A 14,996-nucleotide genomic window follows, 5' to 3' on the forward strand; every position below is an offset into this window, starting at 1 on the left:
AGGTGTCACTGACCATTGTTTTCACAATAGAGGGTAGTGGAAACATTCCAAAGATAATATAAACCAGTTGCTAATGAGAGGAAAGATCTCTTGAACAGTCAATATTGTGAAGGACAATGTATTTGATAAACTAATAGAGATAAGCAGACAGGCTGCAATGACCTGATTACCTAAATCAAATGGTTTTAAAGCAAACGGCTTTAAAGGAAGTGGTTGTAAAGGTAAGAGAGATTAAATTATCCTAGAACCTATCGGAATCCAGGAGGGTTCAGCAGATTGGACAGCTACGATTGTGAAGCATCTGCTCAAGGATTGAGGGTGACAAATTAGGAAACTAGAGCTAGTTAACCTAACATCTATCATCAGGAAAATTATTTAATTATTAAGGAAGTAATGTCAGGGCAATTAGAAAAGCTTAAAGTAATCAAAAATCTACATTGTGAAAGGGAAATCATGTTTGACAAATTTACTAGTTTTTTTAAAGGATATAACAGAGTTGGTACAGTATAACAAGTAGATGTATGGTATTTTGATTTCCATCAGACAGTAAATAGTGTCATATTATAGTTATTATACAAAATAGGAGGTCATAATCTTGGGAGTAACATAGATTTGATAATAGTCATAGAATCATACAGCATGGAAACAGATCCTTTAGCCTAACTTGTCAATGTCCATCAAGTTTCCTAAAGTGAACTTGCCCAGTACTTTTGTTCTGTTAAACCTTTCCTATTCATGAAACTGTCCAAATGTCTTTTAAATGTAATTTGTACTCACCTGTACCGCTCTCACTGGCAGTTTTTTTTCTATGTATGTACCACTCACTGTGTGAAACAGTTGTCCATTGATTCCTTTTAAATTTTTACAGTCCTACCTTACACTCTAGCTTTGGACACCTCAACCCTACGGATATTGCCTTGACTATTCACCTTATCTATTGCCCATCACAATTTTAGAAACTTCTGTAAGGTCACCCCTCGGCTTCCTACATTACAGAGAAAAAGATCTCAGCCTCTCCTTGTAATTAAAACCCCCAGTGTCAGTAATAACAAGATTAGGTCGTGCTTATTTTTCAGAGAGGTTGAAAATAACACAGGTTCCAAAAGGTCTGAGGTTGAGGGGAATTTAAGGCCAATTTGTTTACAGCTAACAGAAGGCTCTCAAGCTTTTTTTAAAAAAAAATCACTTTTATAATGAAAGAGGAGTGGCCAGTTCTTGCAGCTCAACTATATTTTGGTTTGGTTTTAATGCAGCAGTGGGTGTCTGAAGAAAGAGTGCTGGACCCTCTCATTCTCTCTCTCTGCCTTCATTCCTGTAAGAACTTGTGTTTTTTATCTTTTGTGCCAGGGATGTTTATGGGGATTGTTGCAAGTATTTTGAAACAGCATCATAAAGTTGGGATAGACTGTTGGGTTTTTGGATAGGATAAATTATTCTGTTTTCTATTCTTTGTGTTTCATTCAGTAATCTTGGAAATAAATTCTGTTTTGTTTAAAACTAAGTAGCTTGACCAACTGATTCTCTCCTGGAATATCCATTGTACTCTTGCTTAAAACAAGTGCAAAGTTGGAGTTTTGCTACCTTTTTGAACTGTTTTGAGGGGTCTGGCCTGGCCATGTCACACACCCTTGTAAATGTTGTTTTCACCCTTTCCAGGGAGAAAGTGAGGACTGCAGATGCTGGAGATCAGAGCTGAAAAATGTGTTGCTGGAAAAACGCAGCAGTTCAGGTAGCACCAAAGGAGCAGGAGAATCGATGTTTCAGGCATAAGGGCGTATGCCCGAAACGTCGATCCTCCTGCTCCTTTGATTCACCCTTTCCAATTAAACAGCATTCCTCCTATAGCAGAGCAACCAAAATTGTATGCAATTTTCCAGATGTGGCTTTATCAGTGTCTTGTATAGCTGTAACCTGTGGTCCCAACTCCTGTGCTTGGTGCTCTGATGACAGCAAGCGTGTCAAACGCCTACTTCACCATGTGATCGGATGGCCTGCTCAAATTGATAAGGTTCATGATGAATTTTGATAAAATGAACAAAGACTAAAGCATGCTTGGAAATGGAACCCAGCCTTGACCAAAATGACTGTGCAAATCAACATCTTGCAGAATCCAAACAGGCTGCAGCTACCAACAGACAGTTTACAAACAGACCTAGTGGCTGCAGACCCTACATTACACTCAATTTGGGTTTGAATGGAGTCAACAGAATGTCGTCCTCTAGGTGATCGGAAACATTGAGGTGTGTTCAAGACATGGAGGTGCCTCACCCTCTTATTAGGAGGCGGCCATGTGCACCCAGCACCTCCAGCAATAGAGATCTAAGGATTAACATGCCAGTGCCTGGTTGGTTCGATTGAGCCTGATTGATCTATTGAAGGACATTCAAGACCTTCCCAAAAGAATGCAAAAACTTTGGAGAATAAGAATCGCTGCATCATCACCTTTTAGAAGCAGTAGCTGGAGAGCGGTAACTCGAGAATAACCACTGAGAAGAGAGGACATCCCGAGACTATCAGGAGAAGACCAGACAACGTCACCCTGTAGAGCGAAGCCAAGTTCTTGTGCAGTGGTATATGATCATCCAGAGTTGCGTTAAAGCACAAGATAGCATTTGTAGTGTAAAGAGTTAATTTAGTGTATTTTCTTGTGGTAGTATTAATTGTTAGCGGGATTTGAGAAATTTTGTAGCTCTGGATGAAAGTTTGCTTGCTGAGCTGGAAGGTTCATATTCAGATATTTCATCACCATACTAGGTAACATCATCAGTGAGCCTTCGGTGAAGGACTGGTGTTAGTGACCTGCTTTCTATTTATGTGTTTAGGTTTCCTTGGTGTGGTGATGTCATTTCCTGTTCTTGTTCTCAGCAGATGGTAAATGGGGTCCAAGTCAATGTGTTTGTTGGTAGAGTTCCAGTTGGAATGCCATGTTTCTAGGAATTCTCATATGTGTCTCTGTTTAGCTTATCCTAGGATGGATGTGTTGTCCTAGTCGAAGTGGTGAGGATACTAGTGAGAGTAGGTCATGTCCTTTTTGTGGCTAGTTGATGTTCATGTATCTTGGTGGATAGTTTTCTGCCTGTTTGTCCAATGTAGTGTTTGTTACAGTTTTTGCAAGGTTGTTGTGGTTCTGTTCGCCGAGCTGGGAATTTGTGTTGCAGACGTTTCGTCCCCTGTCTAGGTGACATCCTCAGTGCTTGGGAGCCTCCTGTGAAGCGCTTCTGTGATCTTTCCTTCGGCAGTTATAGTGATTTGTGTCTGCCGCTTCCGGTTGTCAGTTCCAGCTGTCCGCTGCAGTGGCCGGTATATTGGGTCCAGGTCGATGTGCTTATTGATAAAATCTGTGGATGAGTGCCATGCGTCTAGGAATTCCCTGGCTGTTCTCTGTTTGGCTTGTCCTATAATAGTAGTGTTGTCCCAGTCGAACTCATGTTGCTTGTCATCTGCATGTGTGGCTACTAAGGACAGCTGGTCATGTCGTTTCGTGGCTAGTTGGTGTTCATGGATGCGGATCATTAGCTGTCTTCCTGTTTGTCCTATGTAGTGTTTTGTACAGTCGTTGCATGGGATGTTGTACACTACATTGGTTTTGCTCATGCTGGGTATCGGGTCCTTCGTCGTGGTGAGTTGTCTGAGAGTGGCTGTTGGTTTGTGTGCTGTTATGAGTCCTAGTGGTCGCAGTAGTCTGGCTGTCAGTTCAGAAATGTTTTTGATGTATGGTAGTGTGGCTAGTCCTTTGGGTTGTGGCATGTCCTCATTCTGTTGTCTTTCCCTTAGGCATCTGTTGATGAAATTGCGTGGGTATCTGTTTTTGGCGAATACATTGTAGAGTGTTCTTCTTCCTCTTTTTGCAGTTCTGGTGTACTGCAGTGTGTTGTGGCCCTTTTGAACAGTGTCTTGATGCAACTTCTTTTGTGTGTGTTGGGGTGGTTGCTTTCATTGTTCAGGACTTGGTCTGTGTGTTGGCTTTCCTGTATACCTTTGTGGTGAATTCTCCGTTAGGTGTTCTCTGTTCCATCACGTCTAGGAATGGGAGTTGGTTGTCCTTTTCTTCCTCTCTCTAGTGAATTGGATAAGATTTGCTTTCCCAAAATGCAGCACCTCGCATTTATCTGAATTAAACTCCATCTGCCACTTCTCAGCCCATTGGCCCATCTGGCCCAGATCCTGTTGTAATCTGAGGTAACCCTCTTCGCTGTCCACTACACCTCCAATTTTGGTGTCATCTGCAAACTTACTAACTGTACCTCTTATGCTCGCATCTAAATCATTTATGTAAATGACAAAAAGTTGAGGGCCCAGCACCGATCCTTGTGACACTCCACTGGTTACAGGCCTCCAGTCTGAAAAACAACCCTCCTCCACCACCCTCTGTCTTCTACCTTTGAGCCAGTTCTGTATCCAAATGACTAGTTCTCCATGTATTCCATGAGATCTAACCTTGCTAATCAGTCTCCCATGGGGAACCTTATCAAATGCCTTTCTGAAGTCCATATAGATCACATCTACCGCTCTGCCCTCCCCAATCTTCTTTGTTACTTCATCAAAAAACTCAATCAATCAGGTTTGTGAGACATGATTTCCCACGCACAAAGCCATGTTGACTACCCCGAATCAGTCCTTGCTTTCCAAATACATGTACATCCTGTCCCTCAGGATTCCCTCCAACAACTTGCCCATCACTGAGGTCAGGCTCACTGGTCTATAGTTCCCTGGCTTGTCCTTACCACCCTTCTTAAACAGTGGCACCACGTTTGCCAACCTCCAGTCTTCCGGCACTTCACCTGTGACTATCGATGATACAAATATCTCAGCAAGAGGCCCAGCAATCATTTCTCTAGCTTCCCACATAGGTCTCTGGTATACCTGATCAGGTCCTGGGGAGTTATCCACCTTTTAACTGTTTTAAGACATCCAGCACTTCCTCCTCGGTAATCTGGACATTTTGCAAAATGTCACTATCTATTTCCCTACAGTCTATATCTTCCATATCCAGTTCCACAGTAAACACTGATGCAAAATATTCATTCAGTATCTTCCCCATTTTCTGTGGCTCCACACAAAGGCTGCCTTGCTGATCTTTGAGGGGCCCTCTTTTGTCATTAATATATTTGTAAAAACACTTTGAATTCTCCTTAATTTTATTTGCCAAAGCTATCTCATGTCCCCGTTTTACCCTCCTGATTTCCCTCTTAAGTATTCTCCTACTTACTTTCTTTATACTCTACGGATTCACTTGATCTATCCTGTCTGTAGCTGACATATGCTTCCTTCTTTTTCTTAACCAAACCCTCAATTTCTTTAGTCACCAGCATTCCCTATACCTACCAGCCTTCCATTTCACCCTGACAGGAATATACTTTCTCTGGATTCTTGCTATCTCATTTCTGAAGGCTTCCCATTTTCCAGCCGTTCCTTTACCTGCGAACATCTGCCTCCAATCACCTTTTGAAAGTTCTTGCCTAATATCGTCAAAATTGGCCTTTCTCCAATTCAGAACTTCAACTTTTAGATCTGGTCTATTCTTTTCCATCACTATTTCAAAACGAATAGAATTATGGTTGCTGGCCCCAAAGTGCTCCCCCACTGACACCTCAATCACCTGCCCTGCCTTATTTCCCAAGAGAAGGTCAAGTTTTGCACCTTTTCTAGTAGGTACATCCACATACTGAATCAGAAAATTGTCTTGTACACACTTAAGAAATTCCTCTCCATCTAAACCTTTAACACTATGGCAGTCCCAGTCGATGTTTGTTTGGAAAGTTAAAATCCCCTACCATAACCACCATATTATTCTTACTGATAGCTGAGATCTCCTTACAAGTTTGTTTCTCAATTTCCCTCTGATTATTGGGGGGGGTCTATAATACAATCCCAATAAGGTGATTATCCCTTTCTTATTTCTCAGTACCACCCAAAACACTTCCCTTGATGTATTTCCAGGAATATCCTCCCTGAGCACAGCTGTAATGCTATCCCTTATCAAAAATGCCACTCCCCCTCCTCTTTTGCCTCCCTTTCTATCCTTCCTGTAGCATTTGTATCCTGGAACATTCAGCTGCCAGTCCTGCCCATCCCTGAGCCATGTTTCCGTAATTGCTATGATATCCCAGTCCCATGTTCCTAACCATGCCCTGAGTTCATCTGCCTTCCCTGTTAGGCCCCTTGCATTGAAATAAATGCAGTTTAATTTATTAGTCCTACCTTGTCCCTGCCTGCCTTGACTGTTTGACACACGTCTGTTCTCAGCTGTACCCGTCTCAGATCGATCTCTTTCCTCACTATCTGCCTGGGTCACACCCCTCCACCATACCAGTTTAAATCCTCCCAAGCAGTTCTAGCAATTTTCCCTGCCAGTATATTAGTCCCCTTCCAATTTAGGTGCAATTCGTCCTTCTTGTACAGGTCACTTCTACCCCAAAAGAGATTCCAATGATCCAAAAATGTGAATCCTCCCATACACCAGCTCCTCAGCCATGCATTCATCTGCTCTATCCTCCTATTCCTGCCCTCATTAGCTCGTACCACTGGGAGTAATCCAGATATTACTATCCTTGAGGACCTCCTTTTTAAATTTCTACCTAACTCTCTAATCTCCCTTCAGAGTCTCAACCTTTTCCCTTCCAATGTCGTCGTTTCCAATATGGACAATGACCTCCTGCTGGCCCCTCTCCCCTGTGAGAACATTCTGCTCCCTCTCTGAGACATCCTTGATCCTGGCACCAGGGAAACAACATACCATTTTGCTTTTTCTCTGCTGGCCACAGAAACGTCTGTCTGTACCTTTGACTACAGAATTCCTTAACACAATTGATCTCTTGGAAGCCGACGTATCCCTCGTTGCATTAGAGCCAGTCTCAATACCAGAAACTTGGCTGTTTGTGCTATATTCCCCTGAGAATCCATCACCCCCTATATTTTCCAAAACAGCATACCTGTTTGAAACGGGTATATCCACAAGACTCCTGCTCTAGTTGCCTACCTCTCTTACCCTTCCTCGAGTTAACCCATCTATGTGACTGTATCTGAGACTTTTCCCCCCTTTCTATAACTGCCATCCATCACATGCTGTTGCAAATTTGTCATCGCTTCTATTTGTCTCTCCAACCAATCCACTTGATCTGATAAGATTTGCATCCAACAGCATTTATGGCAGATATAATCCGCAGTAACCCTTGACTCTTCAAACTTCCAATTTGACAAGAAGTACATATCACTGCAAAGGCCATTTTTCCTCCTTCATAATCTACAGACCCAGAAAATAACTCTTTTTCCTCTCCAAACACTGCCACAGGTTAAAATATAAGCCATAGCTATTAATTTAAGTTTAAGCAAGAAATTTATCTCCAAAAACATATAATCAAGATAGAATCCACTGTACCCACTACTGCAGCCTTTCTCTAGGACAGACTTTCAACAACAATTAACTTATCTGATTCTGTGCTGTGAACTTCGCCCAACAGTTCCTCCAAGATTAGTTGTGAATTTCACTGTTTGTTAATTTTCCCACGTACTCCGGTGTCCAGCAATACATGAATTCAAACAGCAAAGGCAGTAACTGTGCAAATGTTCTCTCTCTCTCTCTTACTCTCTGTTGCACTGACCTCACCATGTGCTTCCTTTGTCTGCTCATCTCCCTTTTAAAACTGCTGTTATTTTGACTTTGTTTTTCCAAAAGTTCCAAAACAATGCAACAGCATATAAAACAGTAATTGCTGCTCCTGGAATTTGAGGAAATCACCTCCAACACCCAGGAAGCAAATGTTCAGATTTGCAATTAGCAGTCAGAATACTGCACCAGGCAGTAGGAGACAAGTTCTAGTGTGGTGGTATATGGTTATCCAGAATTATGTTAAAGCACAATATAGTTTTGTAGTGGAAACTGTTAATTTATAGTGTATCTTGTTGTGGTAGCATTAATTGTGTCAAATAAATGAGTACTATTCTTGATTCGACTCACTTTTGGTGTATGTAATAGTTATAACACACTGTGGGTCAGGTACCACAGCCTTGTCTACTTGCGACGCCACTTTCAAGGAACTGGATACTGGCACCACGAGATCTGTTTGTCCACATCACGGCAGCACAAGTCCACGCCCCGCTGGTGGAAGCCTCTCCCTGCCCCATTGCTGTGGCTCGGCCCCGCCCCCTCACTGACTCAGCCCGCAGTTTCTACCCACGACGCATAGGGGGCGGTCTCAAACCCAGGGCTTACCTCGCGCGTCGCAAATCAGGCTCCGTCCCGCCCCTCGGCCACCTTCCAACCGTCAGTCCCCGCCACTCGGACAAATGGCTGCGCTCGCGCCCTTCTGTGCCCGCCCCTCGGCCAACGACAGCCCCTGCACCTGTCGTCAAGTCCCCGCCCTTCGGCCACTTGGCCCTCCCCCACCATCCGACGCGCACCTTGGCCACTTGGCTGGGCTCGTGCCACTCTGTCCCGGCCCATCAGCCACTCGGCTCCTCTCCGGCGTGTTTGTGGCCCCGCCTCCCAGTCCCGCGCCTGAGAACAGCTGTCAGTTTTGTTTACAACCCGTTGGCTTCCGGTTGCAATGTGACTTCTGTCGGAAGTTAATTCGCTGACGCTCGCTTCTGGGTTGTACCAACTCGTGATCCCCATTTACGGAAAAATCACCGTGCAAACCTCAAAATCTTTAAAGATAACTTGAAATTCTCTCACTGCCTCTACTAGCGAGGTTGTAAGTGCTGTCTGTTTTGCCACAGGAATAAAAGATCACAGAGCAGTTCTCCACCCCCCCCCCCCCGCGGCCCTCTCACATTTAGTGCCTTCCAGTTTGGGCGCCACCGTTGAAATTTGAAAAAGAGAAAGAGGAGAAATTCACAGAAAGGAGACGGAGAGAAAATCACCGAAAGGTAAGAGAGAGGAGAAACCGCTGATCGGAGAGGGGAAAATGATCAACGGGATAATGAGGGAAAATAAATGAGAAAGAAATTAAATCGTCAGCGAGAGAAAATTACCGACTGCTGAGAGTGAGAAAAAATATAACTGAGACAAAAAAAATAAATCAGGAGGTAAAAACAATGACTGCAGATGCTGGAAACCAGATTCTGGATGAGTGGTGCTGGAAGAGCACAGCAGTTCAGGCAGCATCCAAGGAGCAGCGAAATCAACGTTTCGGGCAAAAGCCCTTCATCAGGAATAAAGGCAGAGAGCCTGAAGCATGGAGAGATAAGCTCGAGGAGGATGAGGGTGGGGAGAGAGTAGCATAGAGTACAATAGGTGAGTGGGGGAGGGGATGAAGGTGATAGGTCAGGGAGGAGAGGGTGGAGTGAATAGGTGGAAAAGGAGACAGGCAGGTAGGGCAAGTCCGGACAAGTCATGGGGACAGTGCTGAGTCGGAAGTTTGGAACTAGGGTGAGGTGGGGGGTAAAGGGAAATGAGGAAACTGTTGAAGTCCACATTGATGCCCTGGGGTTGAAGTGTTCCGAGGCGGAAGATGAGGCGTTCTTCCTCCAGGCGTCGGGTGGTGAGGGAGCGGTGGTGAAGGAGGCCCAGGACCTCCATGTCCTCAGCAGAGTTGGAGGGGGAGTTGAAACGTTGGGCCACAGGGCGGTGTGATTGATTGGTGCGGGTGTCCCGGAAACGCTAGGAGACGTCCAGTCTCCCCAATGTAGAGGAGACCGCATCGGGAGCACCGGATACAATATTAGTGGATATGCAGGTAAAACTTTGATGGATTGGATTAGATTAGATTACTTACAGTGTGGAAACAGGCCCTTTGGCCCAACAAATCCACAATGACCCACCGAAGCGCAACCCACCCATACCCCTACATTTACCCCTTACCTAACACTACGGGCAATTTAGCATGGCCAATTCACCTGACCCGCACATCTTTGGACTGTGGGAGGAAACCGGAGCACCCAGAGGAAACCCACACAGACACGGGGAGAACGTGCAAACTCCACACAGTCAAGTCACCTGATTCGGGAATTGAACCCGGGTCTCAGGCTCTGTGAGGCAGCAGTGATAACCACTGTGCCACTGTGCCGTCCACTGACTGCTAATGTGGAAGGCTCCTTTAGGGCCTTGGATAGAGGTGAGGGAGGAGGTGTGGGCACAGGTTTTACAGTTCCTCCGATGGCAGGGGAAAGTGCCAGGATGGGAGGGTGGGTTGTAGGGGGGCATGGGCCTGACCAGGTAGTCACGGAGGGAATGGTCTTTGCAGAAGGTGGAAAGGTGTGAGGAGGGAAATATATCCCTGGTGGTGGGGTCTTTTTGGAGGTGGCGGAAATGTTGGCGGATGATTTGGTTTATGCGAAGGTTTGTAGGGTGGAAGGTGAGCACCAGGGGCGTTCTGTCCTTGTTATGGTTGGAGAGGTGGGGTCTGAGGGCGGAGGTGAGGGATGTAGACAAAATGCATTGGAGGGCATCTTTAACCACATGGGAGGGGAATTTTGGGGTCTCTAAAGAAGGAGGCCATCTGGTGTGTTCTGTGGTGGAACTGGTTCTCCTGGGTGCAGATACGGCGGAGGCGGAGGAATTGAGATTACGGGATGGCATTTTTGCAAGAGGTAGGGTGGGAAGAGGTGTAATTCAGGTAGCTGTGGGAGTCGGTGGGTTTGTAAAAAATGTCAGCGTCAAGTCGGTCGTCATTAATGGAGATGGAGAGGTCCAGGAAGGGGAGGGAGGTGTCAGAGATGGTCCAGGTAAATTTAAGGTCAGGGTGGAATGCGTTGGTGAATTTGATGAATTGCTCAACCTCCTCGCGGGAGCACGAGGTGGCGCCAATGCAGTCATCAATGTAGCGGAGGAAGAGGTGGGGAGTGGTGCCGAGAGACAGGGATTTTGCCCGAAACGTCGATTTTGCTGCACTTTGGATGCTGCCTGAACTGCTGTGGTCTTCCAGCACCACTGATCCAGAGATCCCGAAAAATAAATCACCGAGAGAAAAACCTAAAGAACTATGGATTCTGTAAATCAGAAACATGCGTGTAGAGTGTGTGTGTGAGTGTGGGGGGGGGGAACCATGTGGTGGTGGGGGGGGGAGTCCATGTGTGAGTGTGGTGGTGGGGGGGGTTCCATGTGTGAGTGTGGTGGTGGGGGGGGTTCCATGTGTGAGTGTGGTGGGGGGGGGGGGGTCTGTGTGTGTGTGTGTTGGGGGCGGGGGGGGAGGGTCCGTGGGTGTAGGGGGAGAGTCTGTGTCTGAGTGAGTGTGGGGAGGTCTGTGTGTGTGTGTGTGGAGGGGGGGGCCTGCGTGTGTGTGTGTGGGGGGAATCCGTGTGTGTGTGGGGGAATCCGCGTGTGTGTGTGTGGGGGGGGGGATCCGTGTGTGTGTGTGTGGGGGGGATCCGTGTGTGTGTGGGGGGGGGGATCCGTGTGTGTGTGTGTGTGTGTGTGTGTGTGTGTGTGTGGGGGGGGGGGATCCGTGTGTGTGTGTGTGTGTGTGTGTGGGGGGGGGGGAATCCGTGTGTGTGTGTGTGTGTGTGTGTGTGTGTGTGTGGGGGGGGGGGATCTGTGTGTGTGTGTGTGTGTGTGTGTGTGTGGGGGGGGGGATCCGTGTGTGTGTGTGTGTGTGTGTGTGTGTGGGGGGGGGGATCCGTGTGTGTGTGGGGGGGGGATCCGTGTGTGTGTGGAGGGGGATCCGTGTGTGGGGGAGGGGGGATCCGTGTGTGTGTGTGTGTGTGTGTGGGGGGGGATCCGTGTGTGTGTGTGTGTGGGGGGGGGGATCCGTGTGTGTGTGGAGGGGGATCCGTGTGTGGGGGAGGGGGGATCCGTGTGTGTGTGTGGGGGGGATCCCTGTGTGTGTGGGGGGAGGATCCCTGTGTGTGTGTGTGGGGTGGGATCCGTGTGTGTGTGTGTGTGTGTGGGGTGGGATCCGTGTGTGTGTGTGTGTGTGTGTGGGGTGGGATCCGTGTGTGTGTGTGTGTGTGTGTGTGTGTTGGGGGGGGGGATCCGTGTGTGTGTGTGTGTGTGTGGGGGGGGGGGATCCGTGTGTGTGTGTGTGGGGGGGAATCCGTGTGTGTGTGGGGGGGGGGGATCCGTGTGTGTATGTGGGGGGGGGGATCCGTGTGTGTGTGTGGGGGGGATCCGTGTGTGTGTGTGTTTGTGTGTGTGTGTGTGGGGGGGGGATCCCTGTGTGGGGGGGCGGGATCCCTGTGTGTGTGTGGGGTGGGATCCGTGTGTGTGTGTGTGTGTGTGTGGGGGGGGGAGATCCCTGTGTGGGGGGGGGGGATCCCTGTGTGTGTGTGGGGGGGGATCCGTGTGTGTGTGGGGGGGATCCGTGTGTGTGTGTGTTTGTGTGTGTGTGTGTGTGTGTGGGGGGGATCCCTGTGTGGGGGGGCGGGATCCCTGTGTGTGTGTGGGGTGGGATCCGTGTGTGTGTGTGTGTGTGTGTGTGTGTGTGTGTGTGTGTGTGGGGTGGGATCCGTGTGTGTATGTGTGTGTGTGTGGGGTGGGATCCGTGTGTGTGTGTGGGGTGGGATCCGTGTGTGTGTGTGTGTGTGTGTGGGGTGGGATCCGTGTGTGTGTGTGTGTGTGTGTGTGTGTGTGTGTGTGTGTGTGGGGGTGGGATCCGTGTGTGTGTGGGGTGGGATCCGTGTGTGTGTGGGGTGGGATCCGTGTGTGTGTGTGTGTGTGTGTGTGTGTGTGTGTGTGTGTGTGTGTGTGTGTGGTGGGATCCGTGTGTGTGTGTGTGTGGGGTGGGATCCGTGTGTGTGTGTGGGGGGGATTCCATGTGTGTGTGTGTTTGGGGGGGTGGGGTGATCCGTGTGTGTGTGTGGGGGGGATCCGTGTTTGTGTGTGTGTGTGTGGGGGGGGGATCCCTGTGTGGGGGGGCGGGATCCCTGTGTGTGTGTGGGGTGGGATCCGTGTGTGTGTGTGTGTGTGGGGTGGGATCCGTGTGTGTGTGTGTGTGTGTGTGGGGTGGGATCCGTGTGTGTGTGTGTGTGTGGGGTGGGATCCGTGTGTGTGTGTGTGTGTGTGTGTGTGTGTGTGGGGTGGGATCCGTGTGTGTGTGGGGTGGGATCCGTGTGTGTGTGTGTGTGTGTGTGTGTGTGTGTGTGTGTGTGTGTGGGGTGGGATCCGTGTGTGTGTGTGTGTGTGGGGTGGGATCCGTGTGTGTGTGTGTGGGGGATTCCATGTGTGTGTGTGTTTGGGGGGGTGGGGTGATCCGTGTGTGTGTTTGGGGGGGGGGGCGGAGTTCAGTGTGTGTGTTGGGGGGGGCGGAGTTCAGTGTGTGTGTTGGGGGGGGTGGAGATCAGTGTGTGTGTTGGGGGGGGTGGAGATCAGTGTGTGTGTTGGGGGGTGGAGATCAGTGTGTGTGTTTGGGGGGTGGAGATCAGTGTGTGTGTTTGGGGGGTGGAGATCAGTGTGTGTGTTTGGGGGGTGGAGATCAGTGTGTGTGTTTGGGGGGGGAGATCAGTGTGTGTGTTTGGGGGGGGGAGATCCGTGTGTGTGTGTTTGGGGGGGGGGAGATCCGTGTGTGTGTGTTTGGGGGGGGGGAGATCCGTGTGTGTGTGTTTGGGGGGGGGGAGATCCGTGTGTGTGTTTGGGGGGGGGGAGATCCGTGTGTGTGTTTGGGGGGGGGAGATCCGTGTGTATTTGGGGGGGATCCGTGTGTGTGTTCGGGGGGGGTGAGATCCGTGTGTGTGTTCGGGGGGGGGGAGATCCGTGTGTGTGTTTGGGGGGGCGGAGATCCGTGTGTGTGTGGGGGAGGGATTCCATGTGTGTTTGGGGGGGGGGGGGGAGATCCGTGTGTGTGTGTGTTGGGGGGATTCCGTGTGTGTGTGTTTGGGGGGGGGAGATCCGTGTGTGTGTTTGGGGGGGGGAGATCCGTGTGTGTGTGTGTGTGGGGGATCCGTGTGTATTTGGGGGGGATCCGTGTGTGTGTTCGGGGGGGGGTGAGATCCGTGTGTGTGTTCGGGGGGGGGGAGATCCGTGTGTGTGTTTGGGGGGGCGGAGATCCGTGTGTGTGTGGGGGAGGGATTCCATGTGTGTTTGGGGGGGGGGGGGAGATCCGTGTGTGTGTGTGTTGGGGGGATTCCGTGTGTGTGTGTTTGGGGGGGGGAGATCCGTGTGTGTGTTTGGGGGGGGGAGATCCGTGTGTGTGTGTGTGTGGGGGATCCGTGTGTATTTGGGGGGGATCCGTGTGTGTGTTCGGGGGGGGGGATCTGTGTGTGTGTTTGGGGGGGGGAGATCCGTGTGTGTGTTTGGGGGGGGAGATCCGTGTGTGTGTGTGTGGGGGGGAGATCCGTGTGTGTGTTTGGGGGGGGAGATCCGTTTGTGTGTGTGGGGGGGGGATCCGTGTGTATTTGGGGGGGATCCGTGTGTGTGTTCGGGGGGCGGGAGATCCGTGTGTGTGTTTGGGGGGGGGAGATCCGTGTGTGTGTTTGGGGGGGGCGGAGATCCGTGTGTGTGTGGGGGAGGGATTCCATGTGTGTTTGGGGGGGGGGGGGGAGATCCGTGTGTGTGTGTGTTGGGGGGATTCCGTGTGTGTGTGTGTTGGGGGGATTCCGTGTGTGTGTGTTTGGGGGGGGGGAGATCCGTGTGTGTGTTTGGGGGGGGGAGATCCGTGTGTGTGTTTGGGGGGGGGAGATCCGTGTGTGTGTTTGGGGGGGGGGAGATCCGTGTGTGTGTGGGGGGGGATCCGTGTGTATTTGGGGGGGGATCCGTGTGTGTGTTCGGGGGGGGGAGATCCGTGTGTGTGTTTGGGGGGGGCGGAGATCCGTGTGTGTGTGGGGGAGGGATTCCATGTGTGTTTGGGGGGGGGGGGGAGATCCGTGTGTGTGTGTGTTGGGGGGATTCCGTGTGTGTGTGTTTGGGGGGGGGGATCCGTGTGTGTGTGTGTGTGTGTGTGTGTGTGTGTGTGTGTGTGTGTGGGGTGGGATCCGTGTGTGTGTGGGGTGGGATCCGTGTGTGTGTGTGTGTGTGTGTGGGGTGGGATCCGTGTGTGTGTGTGTGTGTGGGGGGTGGGATCCGTGTGTGTGTGTGTGTGTGTGTGTGTGGGGGTGGGATCCGTGTGTGTGTGGGGGTGGGATCC

At 49.8% G+C, this 14,996-nt stretch overlaps 1 protein-coding gene across 1 annotated transcript in view; it reads left to right on the plus strand.

Annotated features, from left to right (window-relative positions):
* Positions 1-8,394: 8,394 nt before the first annotated feature.
* spc25 (SPC25 component of NDC80 kinetochore complex) overlaps positions 8,395-14,996 on the plus strand; it is a 35,369-nt gene continuing 28,767 nt past the window's right edge. The window contains exon 1 of the mRNA XM_060827864.1: positions 8,395-8,868. The gene's annotated coding sequence lies outside the window, so the exon portion shown is untranslated. The remainder of the gene's footprint in view (positions 8,869-14,996) is intronic.

Source organism: Hemiscyllium ocellatum, chromosome 7 (assembly GCF_020745735.1).
Source record: "Hemiscyllium ocellatum isolate sHemOce1 chromosome 7, sHemOce1.pat.X.cur, whole genome shotgun sequence".
Lineage (NCBI taxonomy): Eukaryota > Metazoa > Chordata > Chondrichthyes > Orectolobiformes > Hemiscylliidae > Hemiscyllium > Hemiscyllium ocellatum.